Genomic DNA, 25,040 nt, shown 5'->3' on the forward strand with positions numbered 1-25,040 from the left:
CGTATTTATCGCTTTTTTTTTTTTTTTTTTTTTTCTTTCTTTGTTCACTGAAAGGAGGAGCTGTTCATATTTTGTTAACGTTCAATAGTTTCCTTGTAATTGGGGGAAATCAAGTACAAAAGCTCAATAAGGTAAGTAGGCATTGTTTATATCATTAGTATGAGAAAAAAAACTAATCCATGGAAAGACAGAATTGAAATGTGCTTATGTATTCAGTGCCACAAATATCTACAGAGATCATATCCTATTTACTGCAGTTATTTTTTAATAGCCAAACTCTATCCACCATCTCCCTTATTTGGAGGATCCAATCTGAACTTTAGTTTACAGACAAGAAGGTAAATGCTGTGACTCACTGCAAGTGATGCGGCGCGCAGCATGATGATGCAGCTGTGCATGCTCAGTGTGTCCTGCCTTTTCATCTCTGTGCGCTCAGTAACGTAGCTGAGCGCTCAAAGTTGAAATATATGAACGCCAGAAGTGAAGCGGCGCAAAGCGGCTGCTTCGCCTCGCACCGCTTGCAGTGTGTCACAGCCTTTAGCCATAAAGTTGGTATACAGTGAATTGGTTAGAAGTTATCTGATTAAGTCAATTAGGGACAGACATGTAGCAGACTTAAGGCTGTGACACACTGCAAGCGATGCAGCGTGAGGCGAAGCCGCTGCGTCGCATTGCTTCTGAAGTTCAGATATTTCATTTCTGAGCGCTTAGCTTCGCAACCTGACGCAGCAGAGTGCTCAGAGATGAAAAGGCAGGACACACTGAGCGCGCACAACCGCATCTACACACTGTGTGCCGTTCCAATTGCAGTGTGTCACAGCCTTTAGCCTTGAGAAGTCTGCTGAATGCATTCCAAGTTCCTAGAATAAGAAATATTGCTCAATTTTCAGAGCTAAATTACATTAAAAGGGGGCAAAATAACCAATATTTAAAATATATTGCAACGTTGTTTCTTTATGCCTAACTAACAATATATGTAAAAATCTCAACGTGTTTATTGTTCCTTTTAAGACTATAATTATGTGTTTTTGTTTGTTGTTTTGCACTTCAAGTATACTTTGTTCTTCATTTTCGTAAATTATAAATGCATTTTTTATAATGCAAATAACTAGTCTAATTCCTTTATCATATAAATATATAACGTAGATTTTTGGATAGCCTAATATATTTTTTCCCTCTACATGCAAAAGGTAAAATGTCACCAGCTAAATATATATTGTATGTATCTATGTACTTATTGATATTACCCCAAATGTATTGTTTTCTTCATAAGCTGGTGAGAGTCCATGAGCCATCCCATTCCTTTAGTCTAGGAGGAGGCAAAACACCCAACATAACAGAGCTTTTCAAGGGACATTATACACTAGATTTTTCTTTGCATAATGTTTTGTAGATGATCCATTTATATAGCGTATACAGCGCACTTTTTTTTTTTTTTTTAAATAACGTGCTAATATTTTCGGACTCCTAACCAAGCCCTAAAGTTTTAGGAGAATATTGATGTATACCTACACCAGCTTGCTCCTGTTTGTGTAAAGATTCTTTTCATATGCGAAGGAGGGGGGGGAGTGTCTACTTTTTTTCCCCTTTAGCAACTCTTTCAGTGGGTCTTCCAGCTAACCTTTTTAACAGTGCTAAACCGGGAGTAAGTTTTTTTAACGGTTTTATACTGGATTTTTAGATAACTATTTAGTAGGTCATTTTTTTGCCTCCATCAAGGAGTGATAGTAAAGCTTGAACTGCTGATCTTCATGTTATTTAATAGGGGATCTTAAGGTATAGAGCAGATTAAGGTTTTTCAAGGATTTTTGGATAAAATCTGTCCAAAATCATTGGATTCAGAGCATTGTCTCTCAAGGGTATCGAATAGGATTCAGAGTAAGACCTCCTGTGAGAAGATTTTTTCTCTCACGCATCCCTGTAAATCCAGTAAAAGCTCAGGCTTTTCTGAAGTGTGTTTCAGACCTGGAGTCTTCAGGGGTAATCATGCCAGTTCCTCCTCAGGAACAAGGTCTGGGGTTTTATTCAAACCTATTAATTGTACCAAAGAAAGAGAAAATTTATTCAGACCAGTTCTGGATCTAAAAGTTTTGATTCGTTATGTAAGAGTACCAACTTTCAAGATGGTGACTATAAGGACTATTCTGCCTTTTGTTCAGCGAGGACATTATATGTCCACAATAGACTTGCAGGATGCATACCTTCATATTCCGATTCATCCAGAACACTATCAGTTTCTGAGATTCTCTTTTCTAGACAAGCATTACCAATTTGTTGCTCTTCCATTTGGCCTAGCAACAGCTCCAAGAATCTTTTCAAAGGTTCTGGGCGCCCTACTATCTGTAATCAGAGAACAGGGTATTGCGGTGTTTCCTTATTTGGACGATATCTTGGTACTAGCTCAGTCTTTACATACTGCAAAATCTCACACGAATCAACTAGTGTTGTTTCTTCGGAAACATGGTTGGAGGATCAATTTACCAAAAAGTTTCTTGAATCCTCAGACAAGGGTCACCTTTTTAGGCTTCCAGATAGATTCAGTGTCCATGACTCTGTCTCTGACAAGAGACGTTTAAAATTGGTCGCAGCATGCCGGCACCTTCAGTCTCAGTCATTCCCTTCAGTGGCTATGTGCATGGAAGTTTTAGGTCTCATGACTGCAGCATCGGACGCTATCCCCTTTGCTCGATTTCACATGAGGCCTCTACAGCTTTGTATGCTGAATCAATGGTGCAGGGATTATACAAAGATATCACAATTAATATCCTTGAATCCCAATGTATGACACTCTCTGACATGGTGGATAGATCACCATCGTTTAGTTCAAGGGGCCACTTTTGTTCGGCCAACCTGGACTGTGATCACAACAGATGCGACTCTTTCAGGTTGGGGAGCTGTTTGGGGATCTCTAACAGCACAAGCGGTTTGGAAATCTCAAGAGGCGAGATTACCAATAAATATTTTAGAACTCTGTGCAATTCTCAGGGCTCTTCAGTTCTGGCCTCTTCTAAAGAGAGAACCGTTCATTTGTTTTCAGACAGACAATATCACAACTGTGCCTTATGTCAATCATCAGGGTGGGACTCACAGTCCCCAAGCTATGAAAGAAGTATCTTGGATACTTGCTTGGGCGGAATCCAGCTCCTGTCTAATCTCTGCGGTGCATATCCCAGAGATTTGGGAGGCGGATTATCTCAGCCGCCAGACTTTACATCCAGGGGAGTGGTCTCTCCATCCAGATGTGTTTTCTCAGATTGTTCAGATGTGGGGTCTTCCAGAGAGAGATCTCATGGCCTCTAATCTAAACAAGAAACTTCCCAGATACCTGTCCAGGGATGTTCAGGCGGAAGCAGTGGATGCGCTGACACTTCCTTGGTGTTATCATCCTGCTTACATCTTCCCGCCTCTAGCTCTCCTTCCAAGAGTGATCTCCAAGATCATCATGGAACAGTCTTTTGTGTTGCTGGTGGCTGCAGCGTGGCCACACAGGTTTTCATATGCGGATCTGGTTTGGATGTCCAGTTGCCCGCCTTGGCCACTTCCGTTACGGCAGGACCTACTATCTCAAGGTCCGTTTTTCCATCAGGATCTCAAATCATTAAATTTGAAGGTGTGGAAATTGAACGCTTAGTTCTAAGTCAGAGGTTTCTCTGACTCAGTAATTAATACTATGTTACAAGCTCGTAAATCTGTCTCTAGAAAGATTTATTATAGAGTTTGGAAGACTTACATTTCATGGTGGTGTTCTCATAAATTCTCCTGGCATTCTTTTAGAATTTCTAGAATTTTACAGTTTCTTCAGGATGGTTTGGATAAGGGTTTGTCTGCAAGTTCCTTGAAAGGACAAATCTCTGCTCTTTCTGTTTTATTTCACAGAAAAATTGCTATGCTTCTTGATATACACTGTTTTGTACAGGCTTTAATTCGTATTAAGCCTGTCATTAAGTCAATTTCTCCTCCTTGGAGTCTTAATTTGGTTCTGAAGGCTTTACAGGCTCCTCCATTTGAACCTATGCATTCTTTAGACATTAAACTACTTTCTTGGAAAGTGTTGTTTCTTTTGGCCATCTCTTCTGCTAGAAGAGTTTCTGAGTTATCTGCTCTTTCTTGTGAGTCTCCTTTTCTGATTTTTCATCAGGATAAGGCAGTTTTGCAGACTTCTTTTCCATTTTTACCTAAGGTTGTGAATTCTAACAACATTAGTAGAAAAATTGTTGTCCCTTCCTTATGTCCTAATCCTAAGAATTCTTTGGAGAGATCCTTACATTCTTTGGATGTGGTAAGAGCTTTGAAATATTATGTGGAAGCTACTAAAGATTTCAGGAAGACTTCCAGTCTATTTGTTTTATTTTCTGGTCCTAGGAAAGGTCAGAAGGCTTCTGCTGTTTCCTTGGCTTCTTGGTTGAAACTTTTGATTCATCAAGCTTATTTGGAGTCGGGTCAGGCTCCGCCTCAGAGAATTACAGCTCATTCTACTAGGTCAGTCTCCACTTCGTGGGCTTTTAAGAATGAAGCTTCAGTTGATCAGATTTGCAAAGCGGCAACTTGGTCCTCTTTGCATACATTTACTAAATTCTACCGTTTTGATGTATTTGCTTCTTCGGAAGCAGTTTTTGGTAGAAAAGTTCTTCAGGCAGCTGTTTCAGTTTGATTCTTCTGCTTTTGATTTAAGGTTTTTTCTTTCAAAAATTAAAATAAACTTATTTTTTGGGTTGTGGATTAATTTTTTCAGCGGAATATAGCTGTTTTTATTTTATTCCCTCACTCTCTAGTGACTCTTGAGTGGAAGATCCACATCTTGGGTATTGATATCCCATATGTCACTAGCTCATGGACTCTTGCCAATTACATGAAAGAAAACACAATTTATGTAAGAACTTACCTGATAAATTCATTTCTTTCATATTGGCAAGAGTCCATGAGGCCCACCCTTTTTATGGTGGTTATGATTTTTTGTATAAAGCACAATTATTTCCAAATTTCCTTTGTTGATGCTTTCTACTCCTTTCTTATCACCCCACTTCTTGGCTATTCGTTTGGGAAAGGTTTGGTAGGATTGTATATCCCATATGTCACTAGCTCATGGACTCTTGCCAATATGAAAGAAATGAATTTATCAGGTAAGTTCTTACATAAATTATGTTTTTTATTAAGATATTGATAATTTCAATCAGTAACTGCGGTGGCTTACATCAATTACTAGGTCACTGCTCAAAGGGCCTTAGCGATGAAAGAGGTAGGCCACATTCTGACCTTTGCAGAACGCCATTGTTCCATGATTTCTGCAGTACACATTCCAGGTGCAGACAAATGGAAAGTGGTCTTTCTCAGTCATCAATGCTTTCATTGTGGTGAATGGTCCCTGAATCAGGAGTTGCAGGCCAGACATAGATTTGTGGCCTCATGCTTGAATCACAAGCTATGCCGATATTCCTTGTGTATTAAACCTTTTTCAAGACTACCTTGTAAAAATTGTCAGCCATTAAAGGCCAAATTTCGGCTCTGTCAGTCTTGTATCACGGATTTCTAGACTCCCTTACACTCGAGCCTTTGGAACCTTTTTTTTTTTTTTTTCCAACCTGTGAATGGTCTTGATATTTGTCAGCTGTCTTGGAAGATTTTTATTTTATTTTTGTTGCCATTTACTTGGCCAGAAGAGTGTCAGTCTTTTTCTGCACTGTCTAGGGATATTTTCCCTTAACTAATTTTATTTTATTTTTTTTAATTAGGACAAGGCTGTTTTGAGAACCAACTATTCCTTAATAAAGTGGTATCTTCGGAAAACAATCAGGAAATTGTGGTTCCATCCAGCTCCAAGAAATATGTGGCAGAGAGACTACTTTACAACTTTGATTTAGTCAGGGCCTTAAAGTGTTCAAGACACCGCAAACTCAAAAAGCTACAGCAATTACATTGACAGCTTAGATTAAAGCTTTGATTTGCAAACCTTAATTGTTATCGAGAAAGCTCTGCAAGTCATGCATTTTTAGTTTCTCTACCTGCCTTAAAGGGACAAGAAACCCAATTTTTTTCTTTCGTGATTTAGAAATAGCGTGTAAGTATAAACAACTTTCTAATTTACTTTTATTATCTAATTTGCTTCATTCTCTTAATATACTTTGCTGAAAAGCATATCTAGATAGGCTCAGTAGCTGCTGATTGGTTGCTGCACATAGATGCCTTGTGTGATTGTCTCACACATGTGCATTGCTATTTCTTCAACAAAGGATATCTAAAGAAAGAAGCAAATTAGATAATAGAAGTAAACTAGAATGTTGTTTAAAAGTGTATACTCTACTTGAATCACGATAGAATTTTTTTTTGTTTAGTGTCCCTTTAAAGGGACAGTATACACTCATTTTCATATAACTGCATGTAATAGACACTACTATAAAGAATAATATGCACAGATACTGATATAAAAATCCAATATAAAACTGTTTAAAAACTTACTTAGAAGCTGTCAGTTTGGCTCTGTTAAAAAAGTAGCTGGAAAGCCCACTGCAAGTGGCAAATAAGACCCTCCCCCCTCCCCCTCATTTGCATATGAAAAGACCCTTTACACAAACAGGAGCAAGCTGGAGAAGGTAGCTGACGGTATTCACATAAAACTTTGGGGCTTGGTTAAGAGTCTGAAAATCAGAGCAATGTTATGTAAAAATAAGCAAAACTATACATTTATTTAAAAAAAAAAAACTTTATGGGCTATATAAATAGATCATCTACAAAACATTTATGCAAAGAAAAAATTAGTGTATAATGTCCCTTTAACTGTTTTTCCCACCCTATTTAATGATGGCTCACCATCCTATAAAAGAAAGCAAATTATATGCTGATAACTGATAAATTCATTATATGATGCTAAAAGTTAGAGCTGTGTGATATGGGAAAAAATTAATATTGTGATTTTGGTCATGAAATATCGCACTTTTTAAAAAATAACTTAAAGGGCCATTATACACTCATTTTTTTCTTTGCGTATATGTTTTGTAGATGATCTAAAGCCCATAAAGTTTTTTGTTTTTTTTTAAAAATGTATCATTTTGCTTATTTTTAAAGAACATTGCTCTGATTTTCAGACTCCTAACCAAGCCCCAAAGTTTTCTTTAAATACCGTCAGCTACCTTCTCCAGCTTGCTCCTGTTTGTGTAAAGGGTCTTTTCATATGCAAAAGAAGGGGGAGGGGGGGAAGTGTCTTATTTCTCACTTGCAGTGGGCTTTCCAGCTGCCTTTTCAACAGAGCTAAACTGAAAGCTTCTAAGTACGTTTTTAAACCATTTTATACTCTATTTTTATATCCGTATCTGTGCATCTTATTCTTTATAGTAGTGTCTATTACATGCAGTTATATGAAAATGAGTGTGTACTGTCCCTTTAAACCTACATTTCTCAATAAAAAAATAACCGTACAGAATCTTATAAATAAAATATATGCTCACATTAATTTCTTTCATGTAATTGGCAAGAGTCCATGAGCTAGTGACGTATGGGATATACATTCCTACCAGGAGGGGCAAAGTTTCCCAAACCTCAAAATGCCTATAAATACACCATACCCACAATTAAGTTTTACAAACTTTGCCTCCTATGGAGGTGGTGAAGTAAGTTTGTGCTAGATTTCTACATTGATATGCGCTTCTCAGCATGCTGAAGCCCGGTTCCTCTCAGAGTACAGTGAATGACAGAGGGATGTGAAGGGAGTATTAACTATTGAATGCAATGGTCATCCTTACGGGGATCTATTTCATAGGTTCTCTCTTATCGGTCGTAGAGATTCATCTACTACCTCCCTTTTCAGATTGACGATATACTCTTATATACCATTACCTCTGATTACTGATTCTCGTTTCAGTACTGGTTTGGCTATCTACTTTATGTAGATGAGTGTCTTTTGGTATGTATGTTTTCCTTTTTTAAGACACTCTTAGCTATGGTTTGGCACTTTATTTGTAAAGTTCTAAATATAATGTTTGTACTTATATTTGGGAAATGCACATATATATATATAAAAAAAATTCTTACCTGAAATTTCTCTTGTAAGATGTATCCAGTCCATGGATCATCCATTACTTGTGGGATATTCTCCTTCACAACAAGAAGTTGCAAGAGGACACCCAGAGCAGAGCTGCTATATAGCTCCTCCTCTAACTGCCATACCCAGTCATTCTCTTGCAACTCTCAACAAAGATGGAGGTAGTAAGAGGAAAGTGGTGAAATATAGTTAGTTTTTGTCTTCAATCAAAAGTTTATTATTTTTAAATGGTACTGGAGTTGTACTATTTTATCTCAGGCAGCATTTAGAAGAAGAATCTGCCTGCGTTTTCTATAATCTTAGCAGAAGTAACTAAGATCCACTGCTGTTCCCACATATGTCTGAGGAGTGAGGTAACTTCAGAGGGAGAATGGCGTGCAGGTTATCCTGCAATGAGGTATGTGCAGTTTTAAGTTTTTCTAGGGATGGAATTGCTAGAAAATGCTGCTGATACCGGATTAATGTAAGTTAAGCCTAAATACAGTGATTTAATAGCGACTAGTATCAGGCTTACTATTAGAGAGATATACTCTTATAAATGTGCAATATCAAACGTTTGCTGGCATGTTTAATCGTTTTTATATATGCTTTGGTGATAAAACTTATTGGGGCCTAGTTTTTTCCACATGGCTGGCTTGATTTTTGCCTAGAAACAGTTTCCTGAGGCTTTCCACTGTTGTAGTATGAGTGGGAGGGGCCTATTTTAGCGCTTTTTTGCGCAGTTAAAATTACAGACAGAGACATTCAGCTTCCCTCAGCAGTCCCCTGCATGCTATATGACATCTCTGAAGGGTTCTAAAGGCTTCAAAAGTCGTTTATTGAGGAAGGTAGGGCCACAGCTGAGCTGTGGCAGTTGTTGTGACTGTTTAAAAAACGTTTAATTCGGTTTTTTTTATCCGTTTTTTGCATTAAGGGGTTAATCATCCATTTGCAAGTGGGTGCAATGCTCTGCTAACCTATTACATACACTGTAAAAATTTCGTTTTTAATTACTGCCTTTTTTCACTGTTTTTCAAATTTTGACAAAATTTGTTTCTCTTAAAGGGACACTCAATCAAAATTAAACTTTCATTATTCGGATAGAGCATGCCATTTTAAACAACTTTCCAATTTACTTCCATTAAAAAAATGTGCACAGTATTTTTATATTTAAACTTTTGGAGTCACCAGGTCCTACTGAGCATGTGCAAGAATAAGTGTGTATGCATTTGTGATTGGCTGATGGCTGTCACATGGTACATGTATGCATTTGTGATTGGCTGATGGCTGTCACATGGTACAGGGGGAGTGGAAAAAGACATAACTTTTTAAAATTGTTAGAAAAAAAATCTACTACTCATTTGAAGTTCAGACTAAGTGATATTGCATTGTCTTGTTATCTTGCATTTGTTGATTATGCAAATCTACTGTGTTGACTGGTCCTTTAAAGGCACAGTACCGTTTTTTATATTTGCTTGTTAACTTGATTTAAAGTGTTTTCCAAGCTTGCTAGTCTCATTGCTAGTCTGTATAAACATGTCTGACATAGAGGAAACTCCTTGTTCATTATGTTTAAAAGCCATGGTGGAACCCCATATGAGAATGTGTACTAAATGTATTGATTTCACTTTAAACAATAAAGATCAGCTTTTATCTTTAAAAAATGTATCACCAGAGGATTCTGACCAGGGGGAAGTTATGCCGACTAACTCTCCCCACGTGTCAGACCCTTTGACTCCCCGCTCAAGGGACTCACGCTGAAATGGCGGCAAGTACATCAAGGACGCCCATAGCGATTACTTTACAAGACATGGCGGCAGTCATGGATAATAAACTGTCAGCGGTATTAGCCAGACTACCTGAATTTAGAGGAAAGCGTGATAGCTCTGGTGTTAGGCGTAATACAGAGCATATAGACGCTTTAAGAGCCATGTCTGATACTGCCTCATAATATGCAGAAGCTGAGGAAGGAGAGCTTTAGTCTGTGGGTGATATCTCTGACTCAGGGAAACCTGATTCTGATATTTCTACTTTTAAATTTAAGATTGAGAACCTCCGTGTTTTGCTTAGGGAGGTTTTAGCTGCTCTGAATGACTGTGACACAATTGCAGTGCCAGAGAAATTGTGTAGACTGGATAAATACTTTGCAGTGCCGGTGTGTACTGAGGTTTTTCCAATACCTAAAAGGTTTACAGAAATTATTAATAAAGAGTGGGATAGACCCGGTGTGCCGTTTTCCCCCCCTCCTATTTTTAGAAAAATGTTTCTTCTGTTAAGTGTGATCAGTCCACGGGTCATCATTACTTCTGGGATATTACTCCTCCCCAACAGGAAGTGCAAGAGGATTCACCCAGCAGAGCTGCATATAGCTCCTCCCCTCTACGTCACTCCCAGTCATTCTCTTGCACCCAACGACTAGATAGGATGTGTGAGAGGACTATGGTGATTATACTTAGTTTTATATCTTCAATCAAAAGTTTGTTATTTTAAAATAGCACCGGAGTGTGTTATTACCTCTCTGGCAGAGTTTGAAGAAGTATCTACCAGAGTTTTGCTATGATTTTAGCCGGAGTAGTTAAGATCATATTGCTGTTCTCGGCCATCTGAGGAGTGAGGTAAACTTCAGATCAGGGGACAGCGGGCAGATGAATCTGCATAGAGGTATGTAGCAGTTTTTATTTTCTGACAATGGAATTGATGAGAAAATCCTGCCATACCGATATAATGTCATGTATGTATACTTTACACTTCAGTATTCTGGGGAATGGTACTTCACTAGAATTACACTGTAAGAAATACATAAAGCTGTTTAATAACTAGAGATTATGTTTAACGTTTTTGCTGGAATGTAAAATCGTTTTCATTTGCTGAGGTACTGTGTGAATAAATGTTTGGGCACTATTTTTCCACTTGGCAGTTGCTTAATCTGTTTTTCTGACAGTTTCTGTTCTCTCTCACTGCTGTGTTGTGAGGGGGAGGGGCGCTTTTACTATGCATCAAATATTTCAGTCAGCAACTCATTGTATTCCCTGCATGATCCGGTTCATCTCTACAGAGCTCAGGGGTCTTCAAAACTTATTTTGAGGGAGGTAATTTCTCTCAGCAGAGCTGTGAGAATTATAGTTTGACTGAGATAAAAAACGTTTATTCTGTAATTTGTTTCCTGCTTTCAGAATTTGTTATCTTTGCTAATGGGATTAAACCTTTGCTAAAGTTGTGTTGTTTACAAGATAACTGTTTCAATTTATTAATTTTCAACTGTCATAGATCTTCTGTGCTTCTTAAAGGCACAGTACGTTTTAATATTATTCTAATTGAATTGTATTTCCAAGTTGCAAGTTTATTTGCTAGTGTGTTAAACATGTCTGATTCAGAGGATGATACCTGTGTCATTTGTTGCAATGCCAAAGTGGAGCCCAATAGAAATTTATGTACTAACTGTATTGATGCTACTTTAAATAAAAGTCAATCTGTACAAATTGAACAAATTTCACCAAACAACGAGGGGAGAGTTATGCCGACTAACTCGCCTCACGTGTCAGTACCTACATCTCCCGCTCAGAGGGAGGTGCGTGATATTGTAGCGCCGAGTACATCTGGGCGGCCATTACAAATCACATTACAGGATATGGCTACTGTTATGACTGAGGTTTTGGCTAAATTACCAGAACTAAGAGGTAAGCGTGATCACTCTGGGGTGAGAACAGAGTGCGCTGATAATATTAGGGCCATGTCAGACACTGCGTCACAGGCGGCAGAACATGAGGACGGAGAACTTCATTCTGTGGGTGACGGTTCTGATCCAAACAGACTGGATTCAGATATTTCAAATTTTAAATTTAAATTGGAAAACCTCCGTGTATTACTAGGGGAGGTGTTAGCGGCTCTGAATGATTGTAACACAGTTGCAATACCAGAGAAAATGTGTAGGTTGGATAAATATTTTGCGGTACCGACGAGTACTGAGGTTTTTCCTATACCTAAGAGACTTACTGAAATTGTTACTAAGGAGTGGGATAGACCCGGTGTGCCGTTCTCACCCCCTCCGATATTTAGAAAAATGTTTCCAATAGACGCCACCACAAGGGACTTATGGCAAACGGTCCCTAAGGTGGAGGGAGCAGTTTCTACCTTAGCTAAGCGTACCACTATCCCGGTGGAGGATAGCTGTGCTTTTTCAGATCCAATGGATAAAAAGTTAGAGGGTTACCTTAAGAAAATGTTTGTTCAACAAGGTTTTATATTGCAACCCCTTGCATGCATTGCGCCGATCACGGCTGCAGCGGCATTCTGGATTGAGTCTCTGGAAGAGAACATTGGTTCAGCTACTCTGGACGACATTACGGACAGGCTTAGAGTCCTTAAACTATCTAATTCATTCATTTCGGAGGCCGTAGTACATCTTACTAAACTTACGGCGAAGAATTCAGGATTCGCCATTCAGGCACGCAGGGCGCTGTGGCTAAAATCCTGGTCAGCTGATGTTACTTCTAAGTCTAAATTGCTTAATATACCTTTCAAAGGGCAGACCTTATTCGGGCCCGGGTTGAAAGAGATTATCGCTGACATTACAGGAGGTAAAGGCCATGCCCTGCCTCAGGACAAAGCCAAAGCCAAGACTAGACAGTCTAATTTTCGTTCCTTTCGTAATTTCAAAGCAGGAGCAGCATCAACTTCCTCTGCACCAAAACAGGAAGGAGCTGTTGCTCGCTACAGACAAGGCTGGAAACCTAACCAGTCCTGGAACAAGGGCAAGCAGACTAGGAAACCTGCTGCTGCCCCTAAAACAGCATGAATTGAGGGCCCCCGATCCGGGATCGGATCTAGTGGGGGGCAGACTTTCTCTCTTCGCCCAGGCTTGGGCAAGAGATGTTCAGGATCCCTGGGCGCTAGAGATAATATCTCAGGGATACCTTCTGGACTTCAAATACTCTCCTCCAAGAGAGAGATTTCATCTGTCAAGGTTGTCAACAATCCAGACAAAGAAAAAGGCGTTTCTACGCTGCGTACAAGAGCTCTTGTTAATGGGAGTAATCCATCCAGTTCCACGATCGGAACAGGGACAGGGGTTTTACTCAAATCTGTTTGTGGTTCCCAAAAAAGAGGGAACTTTCAGACCAATCCTGGACTTAAAGATCCTAAACAAATTCCTAAGAGTTCCATCGTTCAAGATGGAGACTATTCGGACAATTTTACCTATGATCCAAGAGGGTCAATACATGACCACTGTAGATTTAAAAGATGCTTACCTTCACATACCGATTCACAAAGATCATTATCGGTACCTAAGGTTTGCCTTCCTAGACAGGCATTACCAGTTTGTGGCTCTTCCATTCGGATTGGCTACAGCTCCAAGAATCTTCACAAAGGTTCTGGGTGCTCTTCTGGCGGTACTAAGACCGCGGGGAATCTCGGTAGCTCCATACCTAGACGACATTCTGATACAAGCTTCAAGCTTTCAAACTGCCAAGTCTCATACAGAGTTAGTGCTGGCATTTCTAAGGTCACATGGATGGAAGGTGAACGAAAAGAAAAGTTCACTCGTTCCACTCACAAGAGTTCCCTTCCTGGGGACTCTTATAGATTCTGTAGAAATGAAGATTTACCTGACAGAGGACAGGCTAACAAGACTTCAAAGTGCTTGCCGCACCCTTCATTCCATTCAACACCCGTCAGTGGCTCAATGCATGGAGGTAATCGGCTTAATGGTAGCGGCAATGGACATAGTACCCTTTGCACGCTTACACCTCAGACCACTGCAACTGTGCATGCTAAGTCAGTGGAATGGGGATTACTCAGACTTATCCCCTTCTCTGAATCTGGATCAAGAGACCAGAAATTCTCTTCTATGGTGGCTTTCTCGGCCACATCTGTCCAGGGGGATGCCATTCAGCAGACCAGACTGGACAATTGTAACAACAGACGCCAGCCTTCTAGGTTGGGGTGCCGTCTGGAATTCTCTGAAGGCTCAGGGACAATGGAGTCAGGAGGAGAGTCTCCTGCCAATAAACATTCTGGAATTGAGAGCAGTTCTCAATGCCCTCCTGGCTTGGCCCCAGTTGACAACTCGGGGGTTCATCAGGTTTCAGTCGGACAACATCACGACTGTAGCTTACATCAACCATCAGGGAGGGACAAGAAGCTCCCTAGCTATGATGGAAGTATCAAAGATAATTTGCTGGGCAGAGTCTCACTCTTGCCACCTGTCAGCAATCCACATCCCGGGAGTGGAGAACTGGGAGGCGGATTTCTTAAGTCGTCAGACTTTTCATCCGGGGGAGTGGGAACTTCATCCGGAGGTCTTTGCCCAAATACTTCGACGTTGGGGCAAACCAGAGATAGATCTCATGGCGTCTCGACAGAACGCCAAGCTTCCTCGTTACGGGTCCAGATCCAGGGATCCAGGAGCAGTCCTGATAGATGCTCTGACAGCACCTTGGGACTTCAGGATGGCTTACGTGTTTCCACCCTTCCCGTTGCTTCCTCGATTGATTGCCAGAATCAAACAAGAGAGAGCATCAGTGATTCTAATAGCACCTGCGTGGCCACGCAGGACTTGGTATGCAGACCTGGTGGACATGTCATCCTGTCCACCTTGGTCTCTACCTCTGAAACAGGACCTTCTGATACAGGGTCCCTTCAAACATCAAAATCTAACTTCTCTGAAGCTGACTGCTTGGAAATTGAACGCTTGATTTTATCAAGACGTGGATTTTCTGAGTCAGTTATTGATACCTTAATACAGGCTAGGAAACCTGTTACCAGAAAGATTTACCATAAGATATGGCGTAAATACCTATATTGGTGTGAATCCAAAGGTTACTCTTGGAGTAAGGTTAGGATTCCTAGGATATTGTCTTTTCTACAAGAAGGTTTAGAAAAGGGTTTATCTGCTAGTTCATTAAAGGGACAGATCTCAGCTCTGTCCATTCTGTTACACAAACGTCTGTCAGAAGTTCCTGACGTCCAGGCTTTTTGTCAGGCTTTGGCCAGAATTAAGCCTGTGTTTAAAACTGTTGCTCCACCATGGAGTTTAAACCTTGTTCTTAATGTTTTACAGGGCGTTCCGTTTGAACCCCTTCATTCCATTGATATAAAGTTGTTATCTTGGAAAGTTCTATTTTTAATGGCTATTTCCTCGGCTCGAAGAGTCTCTGAATTATCAGCCTTACATTGTGATTCTCCTTATTTGATTTTTCATTCGGATATGGTAGTCCTGCGTACTAAACCTGGGTTCTTACCTAAGGTAGTTACTAACAGGAATATCAATCAAGAGATTGTTGTTCCTTCTTTATGCCCAAATCCTTCTTCAAAGAAGGAACGTCTACTGCACAACCTGGATGTAGTCCGTGCTCTAAAATTTTACTTACAGGCAACTAAGGAATTTCAACAAACGTCTTCTCTGTTTGTCATTTACTCTGGGCAGAGGAGAGGTCAAAAAGCTTCCGCTACCTCTCTTTCTTTTTGGCTTCGTAGCATAATTCGTTTAGCTTATGAGACTGCTGGACAGCAGCCTCCTGAAAGAATTACAGCTCATTCTACTAGAGCTGTGGCTTCCACTTGGGCCTTCAAGAATGAGGCCTCTGTTGAACAGATTTGCAAGGCTGCAACTTGGTCTTCGCTTCATACTTTTTACAAATTTGACACTTTTGCTTCATCGGAGGCTATTTTTGGGAGAAAGGTTCTTCAGGCAGTGGTTCCTTCTGTATAAAGAGCCTGCCTATCCCTCCCGTCATCCGTGTACTTTTGCTTTGGTATTGGTATCCCAGAAGTAATGATGACCCGTGGACTGATCACACTTAACAGAAGAAAACATAATTTATGCTTACCTGATAAATTCCTTTCTTCTGTAGTGTGATCAGTCCACGGCCCGCCCTGTTTTTAAGGCAGGTAAATATTTTTTAATTTATACTCCAGTCACCACTTCACCCTTGGCTTTTCCTTTCTCGTTGGTCCTTGGTCGAATGACTGGGAGTGACGTAGAGGGGAGGAGCTATATGCAGCTCTGCTGGGTGAATCCTCTTGCACTTCCTGTTGGGGAGGAGTAATATCCCAGAAGTAATGATGACCCGTGGACTGATCACACTACAGAAGAAAGGAATTTATCAGGTAAGCATAAATTATGTTTTCCCATAGACGCCACCACACGGGACTTATGGCAAACGGTCCCTAAGGTGGAGGGAGCAGTTTCTACTTTAGCAAAGCGTACTACTATCCCTGTCGAGGACAGTTGTGCTTTTTCAGATCCTATGGATAAAAAATTAGAGGGTTACCTTAAGAAAATGTTTATTCAGCAAGGTTTTATCCTGCAGCCCCTTGCATGCATTGCTCCTGTCACTGCTGCTGCTGCGTTCTGGTTTGAGTCTCTGGAAGTGACATACTTGACAAGCTTAGAGCACTTAAGCTAGCTAATTCTTTTGTTTCTGATGCCATTGTTCATTTGACTAAACTAACTGCTAAGAATTCTGGATTTGCCATCCAGGCGCATAGGGCGCTATGTTCAAATCTTGGTCAGCTGACGTGACTTCAAAGTCTAAACTACTTAACATTCCCTTCAAGGGGCAGACCCTTTTCGGGCCTGGTTTGAAGGAAATTATTGCTGACATTACTGGAGGTAAAGGTCATGCCCTTCCTCAGGACAGGTCCAAATCAAGGGCCAAACAGTCTAATTTGCGTGCCTTTCGAAACTTCAAGGCAGGTGCGGCATCAATTTCCTCTAATGCAAAACAAGAGGGAACTTTTGCTCAGTCCAAGACGGCCTGGAAACCTAACCAGTCCTGGAACAAAGGCAATCAGGCCAAAAAGCCTGCTGCTACCTCTAAGACAGCATGAAGGAATGGCCCCCTATCCGGTAACGGATCTAGTAGGGGGCAGACTTTCTCTCTTCGCCCAGGCGTGGGCAAGAGATGTTCAGGATCCCTGGGCGTTGGAGATTATATCTCAGGGGTATCTTCTGGACTTCAAGGCTTCTCCACCACAAGGGAGATTTCACCTTTCACGATTATCTGTCAACCAGATAAAGAGGCATTCTTACACTGTGTGCAAGACCTCCTAGTTATGGGAGTGATCCATCCAGTTCCAAAGGAGGAACAGGGACAGGGATTTTACTCAAATCTGTTTGTGGTTCCCAAAAAAGAGGGAACCTTCAGACCAATTTTGGATCTAAAGATCTTAAACAAATTCCTCAGAGTTCCATCATTCAAGATGGAGACTATTCGTACCATCCTACCTATGATCCAGGAGGGTCAATATATGACTACATTGGATTTAAAGGATGCTTATCTTCACATTCCAATACACAAAGATCATCATCGGTTTCTCAGGTTTGCTTTCCTAGACAGGCATTACCAGTTTGTAGCTCTTCCCTTTGGATTAGCTACAGCCCCAAGAATCTTTACGAAGGTTCTGTGGTCACTTCTGGCGGTCCTAAGACCGCGGGGCATAGCAGTGGCCCCTTATTTAGACGACATCCTGATACAGGCGTCAAATTTCCAAATTGCCAAGTCTCATACGGACATAGTTCTGGCATTTCTGAGGTCGCATGGGTGGAAGGTGAACGAGGAAAAGAGTTCTCTATCCCCTCTCACAAGAGTCTCCTTTCTGGGAACTCTAATAGATTCTGTAGAAATGAGGATTTACCGGACAGAGCCCAGGTTATCAAAACTTCTAAATTCCTGCCGTGTTCTTTATTCCACTTCTCGCCCTTCGGTGGCTCAGTGTATGGAAGTAATCAGCTTAATGGTAGCGGCAATAGACATAGTGCCGTTTGCACGCCTACATCTCAGACCGCTGCAACTCTGCATGCTCAGTCAGTGGAATGGGGATTACACAGATTTGTCCCCTCTGCTAAATCTGGACCAAGAGACCAGGGATTCTCTTCTCTGGTGGCTATCTCGGGTCCATCTGTCCAAAGGTATGACCTTTCGCAGGCCAGATTGGACAATAGTAATGACAGATGCCAGCCTTCTAGGCTGGGGGGCAGTCTGGAACTCCCTGAAGGCTCAGGGATCGTGGACTCGGGAGGAAACACTCCTTCCAATAAACATTCTGGAACTGAGAGCGATATTCAATGCTCTTCAGGCTTGGCCTCAGCTAGCGACAATGAGGTTCATCAGATTTCAGTCGGACAACATCACGACTGTGGCTTACATCAACCATCAAAGGGGAACAAGGAGTTCCCTAGCGATGTTAGAAGTCTCAAAGATAATTCGCTGGGCAGAGATTCACTCTTGCCACCTATCTGCTATCCATATCCCAGGTGTAGAGAACTGGGAGGCGGATTTTCTAAGTCGTCAGACTTTTCATCCGGGGGAGTGGGAACTCCATCCGGAGGCGTTTGCACAATTGATTCATCGTTGGGGCAAACCAGAACTGGATCTCATGGCGTCTCGCCAGAACGCCAAACTTCCTTGTTACGGATCCAGGTCCAGGGATCCCAAGGCGACGCTGATAGATGCTCTAGCAGCACCTTGGTCTTTCAACCTGGCTTATGTGTTTCCACCGTTTCCTCTGCTCCCTCGTCTGATTGCCAAAATCAAGCAGGAGAGAGCATCGGTGATCTTGATAGCGCCTGCGTGGTCACGCAGGACTTGGTATGCAGATCTGGTGGACATGTCATCCTTTCCACCATGGACTCTGCCGCTGAGACAGGACCTTCTACTTCAAGGTCCTTTCAACCATCGAAATCTAATTTCTCTGAGACTGACTGCCTGGAGATTGAACGCTTGATTTTATCAAAGCGTGGCTTCTCCGAGTCAGTCATTTATACCTTAATTCAGGCACGAAAGCCTGTCACCAGGAAAATCTATCATAATATATGGCGTAAATATCTTTATTGGTGTGAATCCAAGGGTTACTCATGGAGTAAGGTCAGGATTCCCAAGATATTATCTTTTCTCCAAGAAGGATTGGAAAAAGGATTGTCAGCTAGTTCCTTAAAGGGACAGATTTCTGCTCTGTCTATTCTTTTGCACAAGCGTCTGGCAGATGTTCCAGACTTTCAGGCATTTTGTCAGGCTTTAGTTAGAATCAAGCCTGTGTTTAAACCTGCTGCTCCGCCATGGAGCTTAAATTTGGTTCTTAAAGTTCTTCAAGGGGTTCCGTTTGAACCTCTTCATTCCATAGATATCAAACTTTTATCTTGGAAAGTTCTTTTTTTGGTAGCTATTTCCTTGGCTCATAGAGTTTCCGAGTTATCTGCTTTACAATGTGATTCTCCTTATCTGATCTTCCATGCACATAAGGTAGTTCTGCGTACCAAACCTGGGTTTTTACCTAAGGTGGTATCTAATAAGAATATCAATCAGGAGATTGTTGTTCCATCATTGTGTCCTAATCCTTCTTCAAAGAAGGAACGTCTATTACACAATCTTGACGTGGTTCGTGCTTTAAAGTATTATTTACAAGCTACTAAAGATTTTCGGCAAACATCTGCTTTGTTTGTTGTCTACTCTGGACAGAGGAGAGGCCAAAAGGCTTCGGCAACCTCTCTTTCGTTTTTGCTAAGAAGCATAATCCGCTTAGCTTATGCGACTGCTGGCCAGCAGCCTCCTGAAAGGATTACAGCTCATTCTACTAGAGCTGTGGCTTCCACATGGGCCTTTAAAAATGAGGCTTCTGTTGAACAGATTTGCAAGGCGGCGACTTGGTCTTCGCTTCATACTTTTTCAAAATTCTACAAATTTGATACTTTTGCTTCTTCGGAGGCTATTTTTGGGAGAAAGGTTTTACAGGCAGTGGTACCTTCCGTTTAAGTACCTGCCTTTTCCCTCCCTTCATCCGTGTACTTTAGCTTTGGTATTGGTATCCCACAAGTAATAAATGATCCGTGGACTGGATACACCTTACAAGAGAAAACATAATTTACGCTTACCTGATAAATTTATTTCTCTTGTGGTGTATCCAGTCCACGGCCCGCCCTGTCATTTTAAGGCAGATATTTTTTAACTTTAAACTACAGTCACCACTGCACCCTATAGTTTCTCCTTTCGCTGCTTGTCTTCGGTCGAATGACTGGATATGGCAGTTAGGGGAGGAGCTATATAGCAGCTCTGCTGTGGGTGATCCTCTTGCAACTTCCTGTTGGGAAGGAGAATATCCCACAAGTAATGGATGATCCGTGGACTGGATACACCACAAGAGAAATAAATTTATCAGGTAAGCATAAATTATGTTATTTATTTAAAATGAAGTATATTCGTTCTTTATTAAAAGAGGTGTTGATTGCATTAGATATGGAGGAGACTATTCCTCTTGATATTAAAACCAGTAAATGTTTAAATTCGGTTTTTAAACCTCATGTAGTTATTCCTGAATTTTCTCCAGTTCCTGATGCTATTTCAGAGGTAATTTCTAGGGAATGGAATAGTCTGGGTACTTCATTTACTCCTTCTTCAAGGTTTAAGAGACTGTACCCTTTGCCGACTGATAGATTGGAGTTTTGGGAAAAAATCCCCAAAGTTGATGGGGCTATCTCTACTCTTGCTAAGCGTACTACTATTCTTACGACAGATAGTACTTCTTTTAAAGATCCTTTAGATAGGAAAATTGAATCTTATCTAAGGAAGGCTTATTTATGTTCAGGCCATCTTCTTAGGCCTGCTATTTCTTTGGCTGATGTTGCTGCAGCTTCAACTTTAGCGCAACAAGTACCAGATCTTAATGTGTATAGCATTGTTAAGCTAATTCAACATGCTAATAATTTCATTTGTGATGCCATTTTCGATATCATTAGAATTGATGTCAGGTATATGTCTTTAGCTATTTTAGCTAGAAGAGCTTTATGGCTTAAATCTTGGAATGCAGATATGACTTCTAAGTCAACGTTGCTATCTCTATCTTTCCAAGGTAATAAATTATTTGGTTCTCAGTTGGATTCTATAATTTCAACTGTTACTGGGGGGAAGGGAGCCTTTTTGCCTCAGGATAAAAATCTTAGGGTAAATTTAGGGCTACTAACCGTTTTCGTTCCTTTCGTCAGAATAAGGAACAGAAACCTGACCCTTCCCCTAAAGGAACGTTTTCCAATTGGAAGCCTTCTCCAGTCTGGAATAAATCCAAGCCTTTTAGAAAATCAAAACCAGCCCCCAAATCCGCATGAAGGTGCGGCCCTCATTCCAGCGCAGCTGGTAGGGGGCAGGCTTCTATTTTTCAAAGATGTTTGGATCAATTCAATCCAAAATCATTGGATTCAGAACATTGTTTCTCAAGGGTACAGAATACAGTAAAGGCTCAGGCTTTCCTGAAGTGTGTTTCAGACCTGGAGTTATCCGGGGTAATTGTGCCAGTTCCATATCTGGAACGGGGTCTGGGGTTTTATTCAAATCTGTTCATTGTTCCAAAGAAAGAGAATTCTTTCAGACCAGTTCTGGATCTAAAAATTTTGAATCGTTATGTAAGAATACCTACATTCAAAATGGTGACTATAAGGACTATTCTGCCTTTTGTTCAGCAAGGGCATTATATGTCCACAATAGGCTTACAGGACGCATATCCTTCATATTCCGATTCATCCAGATCATTATCAGTTCCTGAGATTCTCTTTTCTAGACAAGTATTACCAATTTGTTGCTCTTCCTTTTGGCCTTGCAACAGCTCCAAGGATCTTTTCAAAGGTTCTCGGTGCCCTTCTCTCTGTAATCAGAGAGCGGGGTATTGCGGTCTTTCCTTATTTGGACGATATCTTGGTACTTGCTCAGTCTTTACATTCTGCAGAATCTTACACGAATCAACTAGTGTTGTTTCTTCAAAGACATGGTTGGAGGATCAATTTACCAAAACGTTCCTTGATTCCTCAGACAAGGGTAACCTTTTAGGATTCCAAATAGATTCAGTATCCATGACTTTGTCTCTAACAGACAAAAGACATCTGAAATTGGTTTCAGCCTGTCAGAACCTTCAGTAGCTATGTGCATGGAGGTTTTAGGTCTCATGACTGCAGCATTGGACGCGATCCCCTTTGCTCGTTTTCACATGAGACCTCTTTAGCTTTGTATGCTGAATCAATGGTGCCGGGATTATACAAAGATATCACAATTAATATCCTTAAATCACAATATTCGACTATCTCTGACTTGGTGGTTAGATAACCACCGTTTGGTTCAGGGGGCCTCTTTTGTTCGTCCAACCTGGACTGTGATTTCAACAGATGCAAGTCTTTCAGGTTGGGGAGCTGTCTGGGGATCTCTGGCAGCGCAGGCGGTTTGGAAATCTCAAGAGGCGAGATTACCAATCAATATTTTGGAACTCTGTGTGAGTCTCAGAGCTCTTCAGTTTTGGCCTCTTCTGAAGAGAGAACCGTTTATTTGCTTTCAGACAGACAATGTCACAACCGTGGCATATGTCAATCATCAAGGTGGGACTTGCAGTCCTCAAGCTATGAAAGAAGTATCTCTGATACTTGCATGGGCGGAATCCAGCTCTTGTCTAATCTCTGCGGTCCATATCCCAGGTATAGACAATTGGGAAGCGGATTATCTCAGTCGCCAGACTTTACATCCGGGAGAATGGTCTCTTCACCCAGATGTTTCTTCAGATTGTTCAGATGTGGGGGCTTCAAGAAATAGATCTGATGGCTTCTCAGCTAAACAAGAAACTTCCCAGGTATCTGTCCAGATCCAGGGATCCTCAGGCGGAAGCAGTGGATGCGTTGTCACTTCCTTGGAATTATCAACCTGCTTATCTCTTTCCACCTCTAGTTCTTCTTCCAAGAGTGATTTCCAAAATCATAATGGAACGTTCATTTGTACTGCTGGTGGCTCCAGCATGGCCACACAGGTTTTGGTATGCGGATCTTGTTCGGATGTCCAGTTGCCAACCTTGGCCACTTCCGTTAAGCCCAGACCTTGTATCCCAGGGTCCTTTTTTCCATCAGGATCTCAAATATTAAATTTGAAGGTATGGAGATTGAACGCTTAGTCATAGAGGTTTCTCTGACTCAGTGATTAATACTATGTTGCAGGCTCGCAACTCTGTGTCTAGAAACATTTATTACCGAGTTTGGAAGACTTACATTTCATGGTGTTCTTCTCATAAATTTTCTTGGCATTCTCTTAGAATTCCTAGAATTTTGCAGTTTCTTCAGGATGGTTTGGATAAGGGTTTGTCTGCAAGTTCCTTGAAAGGACAAATCTCTGCTCTTTCCGTTCTGTTTCACAGAAAAATTGCTAATCTTCCTGACATTCATTGTTTTGTACAGGCTTTAGTTCGTATCAAGCCTGTCATTAAGCCAATTTCTCCTCCTTGGAGTCTTAATTTGGTTTTGAGGGCTTTCGAGGCTCCTCCGTTTGAGCCTATGCATTCTCTGGATATTAAATTACTTTTCTCTTGTAAGATGTATCGAGTCCACGGATTCATCCTTACTTGTGGGATATTCTACTTCCCTACAGGAAGTGACAGAGAGAGCACCCACAGCAGAGCTGTCTATATAGCTCCCCCCTTAGCTCCACCCCCCAGTCATTCTCTCTGCCTGCTTAACTGCTAGAAAGGGCAAGAGGAGTGTGGTGACAAAGTTTTGTTTTTAGTAGCTATCTCTTCGGTTCGAAGAGTTTCTGAGCTATCTGTTTTACAGTGTGATTCCCCTTATCTTATTTTCCATGCAGATAAGGTGGTTTTGCGTACCAAACCTGGGTTTCTTCCTAAGGTTGTTTCTAATAAGAATATCAATCAAGAGATTGTTGTTCCTTCACTGTGTCCTAATCCTTCTTCAAAGAAGGAACGTCTATTGCACAATCTTGATGTGGTTCGTGCTTTAAAGTTCTACTTACAAGCAACTAAAGATTTCCGTCAAACATCTTAATTGTTTGTTGTTTATTCTGGTAAGCTGAGAGGTCAAAAGGCTACAGCTACCTCTCTTTCCTTTTATAGCTAGTGTGACCTAGTCACAAAGGAAGGGGGGGCGCTAAATGAGCAAAATACACAAAAATACAATAAGTACTAAAATATGTATATAAACAATATATGAAAAATAGATTAGTAAGAATTAAGATGGCAATGAGTCCATAAAAAAAATTGTGTAAACACTGTCCTTAAGGTGATATAGGTTTTGGTCCAGTATTGGCCGCCTCTTCCTCACTGGCTGATCCAAGCGAAACTAAAAGAGATAAAAAACAGAGGGGCGCCTCATGTGTAGTATCGTAAATGGACACCCAAATAAAAGCTGATTTTGCCAAATGGGTACTCACACACTTCAGGAGCACACTTATGTGCTAGTAGGGGCCGGCTGCAGATTTATGGGGGTGTGGCAGCTCACCCGTACAATGGTGTTTTCAGTTCTGTCGTGCTGGGGATGTAATAGGAGAAACACTACATGTGCAGACTGTTAAGGGTACAACCAGCAATATTTGTTCAGTTATGTAAATGGGGACTCACATATTCCCAGAGCACACCAATGTGCTTGTGGACGCAGGCTGCAGATTTAGGCAGGTGTGGCAGCTCACCCAAACAGTCAGGTGCTTGTGGCAAATGCTGTTTGTGGAACAGTAAGTGAGATGATCCAAGCAACGATGCACAAGATATCTGGAACAATTCTTATGTGCAAATAAGGCAGTAGGTAGGTAGAAGAATCCACTCAATAAGTAAAAATAAAAATGTTTAATAAAAACAGCTTAAAAACAACAACACACAGGTTTGTTGTGCTAAGTGGATTAGAGGGGGTTAACAATTGTTGCCCCCAATAGTTGCAATGCGTTTCTCGGTTAACCAACCGTTTCATCAGGCATGCCTCTGTTAACCGAGAAACGCGTTGCAACTATTGGGGACAACAATTGTTAACCCCCTCTAATCCACTTAGCACAACAAACCTGTGTGTTGTTGTTTTTAAGCTGTTTTTATTAAACATTTTTATTTATTGAGTGGATTCTTCTACCTACCTACTGCCTTATTTGCACATAAGAATTGTTCCAGATATCTTGTGCATCGTTGTTTGGATCATCTCACTTACTGTTCCACAAACAGTATTTGCCACAAGCACCTGACTGTTTGGGTGAGCTGCCACACCTGCCTAAATCTGCAGCCTGCGTCCACAAGCACA

The 25,040-nt window shown here is 41.1% G+C and overlaps 1 protein-coding gene across 3 annotated transcripts in view; it reads left to right on the forward strand.

Annotated features, from left to right (window-relative positions):
* LOC128644937 (uncharacterized) overlaps positions 1–25,040 on the forward strand; it is a 120,745-nt gene that overhangs the window by 82,366 nt on the left and 13,339 nt on the right. Inside the window, exon 2 of one of the 3 annotated variants that reach the window (XM_053697608.1) lies at positions 55–131. The exons of the other annotated variants lie outside the window; for them this stretch is intronic. The gene's annotated coding sequence lies outside the window, so the exon portion shown is untranslated. The remainder of the gene's footprint in view (positions 1–54; positions 132–25,040) is intronic. 3 annotated transcript variants of the gene reach the window in all.

Source organism: Bombina bombina, chromosome 1, assembly GCF_027579735.1.
Source record: "Bombina bombina isolate aBomBom1 chromosome 1, aBomBom1.pri, whole genome shotgun sequence".
In the NCBI taxonomy this organism is placed as follows: domain Eukaryota; kingdom Metazoa; phylum Chordata; class Amphibia; order Anura; family Bombinatoridae; genus Bombina; species Bombina bombina.